Source organism: Lasioglossum baleicum, chromosome 16 (assembly GCF_051020765.1).
Source record: "Lasioglossum baleicum chromosome 16, iyLasBale1, whole genome shotgun sequence".
In the NCBI taxonomy this organism is placed as follows: domain Eukaryota; kingdom Metazoa; phylum Arthropoda; class Insecta; order Hymenoptera; family Halictidae; genus Lasioglossum; species Lasioglossum baleicum.
Genome location: NC_134944.1, coordinates 813,252 through 820,294, shown reverse-complemented (window position 1 = coordinate 820,294; position 7,043 = coordinate 813,252).

Genomic DNA, 7,043 nt, shown 5'->3' with positions numbered 1-7,043 from the left:
TGGAAGCATCAATTTGTTTTGATTGCAAATATAATTTAATACGTGTAAGATCGCGAAGCGTGTGTGTCCAGAAATAGCTTTATATTTCGCTAAACAGTCAGAAGTTAAAATAGACATTCTTTTAAATAAATTTCCATCCAAAGTGATAGCTAAGAAAGCGTTACACCAGTGGTTCTTATTAGGCATAAAACCTACCGCACGAGAAAGAAATAAGTTGAAACGATTAGATGTTGTTGAATTTTGGAGCACCGTTAGGAATTTAAAGGATGAATCTGATAATTTGTTGTACGATGAAATTGCAAAACTTGCGTTAATATGCTTGTCATTGCCGCATTCAAATGCACATGTGGAAAGATATTTTTCCATGATAACAGACATAAAAGATAAAAAAAAGAAACATGTTAGATACACACACGATTCGCGATCTTACACGTATTAAATTATATTTGCAATCAAAACAAATTGATGCTTCCAGTTTCCAAATAACAGATCAGATGTTAGAATTATTTAATGCCCAAATGTACAATAGAGAAGAAATACCAAAAAAATCACCTGGAACCTTGCTCGCTGGTGAAACTGAGAGTAGCGGCAATGACAGTGATATATATTGAGTATTTGTTTGTTTATTTTGGTGTGTATGTGTATTTGTTTATTATATTTTATTGTATCGTATTGTATTTGATTGTGTTATGTGATGCTCTGAGTGTTCAGTTCGTAGAGTTCATTAATAAATCTCACTACAACTTTTTAAGATATGCATTGAAAAAGGTAGTTTCAAAACTTGCTATGTCCATTCCTTAAAAGTGTTAAAATAGATTATGATTTATTTTTAGGACATTTATGATTTTACTGGAATGTAACTCAGTAGTACAGATTTCAACATTTTTTTCAACATACATATTATACATAATAAGCATACTTCATTTCACAACTGAAACTCCCACATGTTACAATTCATTTTATTTATAATAAAGAATGTTGATAATATCTAGAACGATTCATATGATTCATTTCATTAGGTAATAGGTTCGATATGCGGCAATAACCTAAAACTTGTAATATGTCATCTGTCATTGTTGCGTCCCCATCGCGCAAGCGCAACGTGTCTCCCATGCGCCTTACTCGATCCCCGTCGCGCTTGCGCATATTGCTGGTCATCAGAGAAGGGGTACTGTATTCCCCTCGCGAGTCCCAAGGTCGGACTCGTCTGGCCACTCTGCCAGATTGATGGTAAAAGTTTCACCGTGAAACCAACATCTTTTCCCCCTCCAGGCTCTCCACCTTATCCCCTTCCACTATCCTATTTCACTGTTCAGTACCTACCGCGCACGCACAACGTGTCTTCCATTCGCCTCACTCTGCCTCACTCTATTCTCGTCGCGCAACGTGTCACATATTACTCTGGTCATCAGAGAGGGGTACTTGTATTCCCCCCGATTCCTTTTCGATTACCCCTGTCTGGACACACTGCGCTTCCCCTCCGGCACAGGACCCCCCACCAGTGTCCCGATTGAACCAACCGTAACTCGCGCATGCGCGGCCAAGACAGTAGCGTATCTACAATGACGCAGCAGAGTGGCCAGCAGTGGCCAGGGCCCTGATGCCTTGAGGCAGTTATATTGGCGGGAATGTACCGGTGTTATTAGCGGGACGACTGATGGACGAGAGACCTAACGCGGAACGTTAATATTTTATTATACAATGGCAGTTAATAGTGAAGAAAGACTTTTTAAAAGTCTGTTGGGTGCTCAAGCTACCCGATTTCATCGAAATAGTTACGTTACTGAGGCTGAAATTGCCGCGCATGCGCGAGTTACGGTTGGTTCAATCGGCACACTGCCCCCCACTCTGACGGACCGTGGACGTACCGTCCTCGCCGTTGCTTCTGCTGCGCACCAGTGTTGCTAGATGGTACGGGAAAACTCGCGCATGCGCGGCGAATCCAGGAACGTATCTGCGTTCTACAGTCCGTAGCTTGTGGGGCAAGTTTTCTTTAGAGCGGTCTTAAACTTTTGTCCGCTTCTGTGTATATACAATTAGAATATATTTATATATTACATGTACATATATACACATCAAATTTTAATATAACATACGCATGTTAAACGTTATGTTTGAAAATCGAAAAGAAAAGATTGTGCGAAGCTATGCGGGGCAACCAAGGTGCCCGATTTCGTACTTCAGTGACGCTGGAATCGTCGCGCATGCGCGAGTTTTCCCGTACCATCTAGCAACACTGCTGCGCACGCGCTACACACGAACGTACTTCTACTCTGCCCCAGTGTCGCCAGAAAGTGACCGAACCGTCCCTCGAGGGGAATACAAGGTACCCCCTCTCTGATGACCAGAGTAATATCCCAGACAACCAAGCGAATCGGAGCCACATCTCGAGCCCAGCGTGTCGACGCCACCAAACGGTCACGTACAATGGTCGACCCTATTCGCAGCTGTCCAAGCCACACGATGACTAGATTGTGGCCTAGTGATGCCAGAATCGGGGACGCGAGGACGCTTCCCCTCCAGCACAGGTTCCCCCTCTCTGACGGACCGTCCTCGCCGAAGCTTCTGCTGCGCACGCGCTACACACGAACGTACTTCTACTCTGCCCGTGTGAGTGCATGCTCGATTGCACGCGCGCTACACAAACAAGCGTACCTCTACCATGTCCGTGTGACTACCTGCTCGACCGAACGCGTCGGCGACGCGTTCCTTCGATTTTCACCAATTTTCATGTTGCCGAAGTTTCGGAAGCACGAGTCGGAAAGTCGGGATCTGGAGACGGCGCGCATTTGAATCCCGGGACGGCGCGGCGCGGCGCGGTGCACATTTTGCTATAACTTTTGATCTAAAAAAGATATCGAAGCGAAATTTGGACTAAATTTTTTTTTAAAAAACCGGGTTTAATGGTTCATCCTAAAATATGTTTTGTATTTCTTAAAAAATTTTTCTCGTTGATCTTTAAAGTTAAGGTAGTCCAGAAGGCCCCCAACACAAATTGATTTTTAGTCGAACCATGCTCAATAAACAATTACGAAAAAATTTATAAATATTCCACTTAATAGCACACATGATTGAGATTTTTTTCAGATTTTTCAGATTATGCAGACATGTTTGTGAAAATCTCGTAATTGAAAATCTCGAAACATTCGAAGAAAATGCATATTTCGTATTGAACTTTTCGAGATACCAGTTTTATAAAAATTCATTAGTCCGATATTATTGAAACAATTGTCCTTAATTTTTCTCAGAATTTTTTATAAATTGTATCGTTGTTAAAAAATCAAAATCAATTTTTTCGATACTTCTTTGTTGATGTATTATGTAATACTGAATATTTTTATAATCAGAAAAATAATGTACAGACTTGATAATGCAATATAAAATATTTTATTTACGTTATATTTCAATATACATATGTGCATCACTCCTAACAATTTTGGTAATCACATAATTATTGTAACGACATTTTACATACATATATCAGGTCGTTAAGTATGAAACTAGACAAATAAAACACAAATTTCAAACACATTTGTCAAGTTTCATACATCTCCGGTTACGAAAATCGATTTTAAATGGTCCCTGCCTTTCTGTAACATAACAAAAAAAAAAAAAAATTAGTTAAAGTCATGATTGCAAAGTATAGAATAAAATATTAATGTATAACTTTATAGTATAGTTCATACTTATCTTTTCTTTGAAGTCATTCTCTTGAATCTGCTAATATTGATTTTACGTTGTCCAGAAAGTCCACTCCAGCTGACACACACGCGATTTTGAATGGGCCTCTGCCTTTCTATAGCATAAAAAACACATAGTTAAAGTTATAATTATACAAAGTACAGAATGAAATATTAATGTAATCATACACTTCGCTTTTCTTTGAAGTCATTCTTGAATCTGCTATTTCATTACCGCTGACACCCACGCGTTGCTATATTCAAAGAAAAAGTAGACATAATTAAAATCGTAATTCTAATTGCAATCTTGTAGGACTCAATATAAATAGTAACGTATACTTATCCTTTTTTATCGATGAATATGGTCACTCACTAAAATAAATTCCTAATAAGATAAAAAAATGTTAAAAACCCATTAAAAAGTATCAAAAACGCGACAAAGAAACTGTAGGCTGTTTACTATAATAATAATAATAATAATAATAATAATAGTATTTTATTTCCCATTTCGGGGTACAAACACGGACCTCCGCTCGGCTTACAAACTTCACCTTCCTTATCGCTTCATTCTTAACTTAAATTTACACTTAAACACGAGAGAGAGAGAGCACACCGTTCACTCATTCCTCACACATTCTTCTTCACTCATTCACACACTCTGGACCCCCGGTTCCGCTGCTCATCCTTTCTCTCATCTCTTCCACTCTCTTCATCCATACTGTTGGCTGTTTACTATATGAACTAAACTATCGAACGATTAACGAAGAAAACACGACCTCACTAGTTCGAAAACGAGTGCAAAGTTAATTGATTATAACTTTGCGAGGGCGATGAATTTTCATATAAATGCTTTCCCGACATAAGGGATAAATGTCTGTCATCGACAAATGTGTTTGAAATTTGTGTTTTATTTGTCTAGTTTCATACTTAACGACCTGATATATGTATGTAAAATGTCGTTACAATAATTATGTGATTACCAAAATTGTTAGGAGTGATGCACATATGTATATTGAAATATAACGTAAATAAAATATTTTATATTGCATTATCAAGTCTGTACATTATTTTTCTGATTATAAAAATATTCAGTATTACATAATACATCAACAAAGAAGTATCGAAAAAATTGATTTTGATTTTTTAACAACGATACAATTTATAAAAAATTCTGAGAAAAATTAAGGACAATTGTTTCAATAATATCGGACTAATGAATTTTTATAAAACTGGTATCTCGAAAAGTTCAATACGAAATATGCATTTTCTTCGAATGTTTCGAGATTTTCAATTTTTTTAAACATGTCTGCATAATCTGAAAAATCTGAAAAAAATCTCAATCATGTGTGCTATTAAGTGGAATATTTATAAATTTTTCGTAATTGTTTATTGAGCATGGTTCGACTAAAAATCAATTTGTGTTGGGGGCCTTCCGGACTACCTTAACTTTAAAGATCAACGAGAAAAATTTTTTAAGAAATACAAAACATATTTTAGGATGAACCATTAAACCCGGTTTTTAAAAAGAAAATTTAGTCCAAATTTCGCTTCGATATCTTTTTTAGATCAAAAGTTATAGCAAAATGTGCACCGCGCCGCGCCGCGCCGTCCCGGGATTCAAATGCGCGCCGTCTCCAGATCCCGACTTTCCGACTCGTGCTTCCGAAACTTCGGCAACATGAAAATTGGTGAAAATCGAAGGAACGCGTCGCCGACGCGTTCGGTCGAGCAGGTAGTCACACGGACATGGTAGAGGTACGCTTGTTGTGTAGCGCGCGTGCAATCGAGCATGCACTCACACGGGCAGAGTAGAAGTACGTTCGTGTGTAGCGCGTGCGCAGCAGAAGCTACGGCGAGGACGGTCCGTCAGAGAGGGGGAACCTGTGCTGGAGGGGAAGCGTCCTCGCGTCCCCGATTCTGGCATCACTGTTGTGGCCTCGCCTCAAATGCGCGAGAGGGCTCGTAGTGTTCCCTGGACACGGATCTTGGCACATGATGTCGTTGCCACAATCCGGGATATCGTGCCCAGTTTAACGATCGGGCCGTTGTAAGAGGGCAGCACATAGCCGCACTAACTCTTCCTTTTTACTTATTTTGTACGCATTCAAGGCGCGAAAATTAAATGATAGATTTTATTTATTGTAGTATTTGTAGTAGTTTTCCTAGACTGCGGATCTTTATGCAAAATAAAAATTGTCTGCATCGATTGCAAGAGATAGAAACTAAATTGAATGTTACTTTTTTATGCAAAAAAAAGTTCTCGTCATAAAAGCTACATTTATTTTATAATGCTCATATAAATATTCATTAGAAACGAATCAAATTTTATTTCATTTAAAAAGGAGGCGTGACAATCTTATTTGTTAGCACAGCACAGTCGCACTAATGTGCCGAATGCCGTGAGTTATACAGGGCACTCTCTTCCTTTTTGTTATCTCTTCCTTATGTTACTTCTTCCCCCCTCGCCGTTCCATTATCTTTACAGTTACATTAAGAGTAAACCTACACATAAATCAATAAACTAGTAATACATTAATTATCCCCTAATACGTACAGTTACACGAATTAATATTCGGACGATCTAAAAAAGATGATAACTTTTTTAATATTGTACTATACGATTCGAACTTTTTTGGGGAGCTAGAGCAATTAGTTTACTACATCATGTGAAAAGAAATTTTTTCAAAAATTGCATTTGGTCGGAATTGCAGAGAAAATACTAAATCTTACATTTTACAACTTTTTCGTGCGGGCCTATATTGAAAATTTAAAAAGTACGTTTTCTAGGCCTGCGTAAATAATATGCACTGTGAAAGTTTCATCGAAATCGGTTGATGCGGGAAAAAAACGACAGGCCTTGAAAGATGTAAGAATTCTTCGATATAGGCTGAAAATCTGCGATTTTTACCATTTTTAAACGTTTTAAACGTAGCTCATTGCAACGTTAACCGATTTTGACGAAACTTTCAAAATATGTTTAGTCGACACAGATCTACAAAGCGTATTTTTCAATTTTTCAATATGGGCCCACATAAAAAAGTTGTAAAATGCAACTCTTAGTATTTTTCCATACAATTCCGATCAATTGCAATTTTTGAAAAAATTTCTTTTCACATCCTGTAGTAAACTAATTGCTCTAGCTCCCCAAAAAGTTCAAATCGTTTAGTACAATATTAAAAAAGTTCTCGTCTGTTTTAGAACGTCCGAATATTAATTCGAGTAACTGCAGTTCCAGTATCTCCTTTTTCCAGGATTGCAAGGGTAAGATAACGTAAAAGAAAATATACTTTATTTAAGATCTAACGATACTAAGCTAACCTAAACTAACTATATCGAAAAGAAAAGTCCACTCGGTACTAAGCT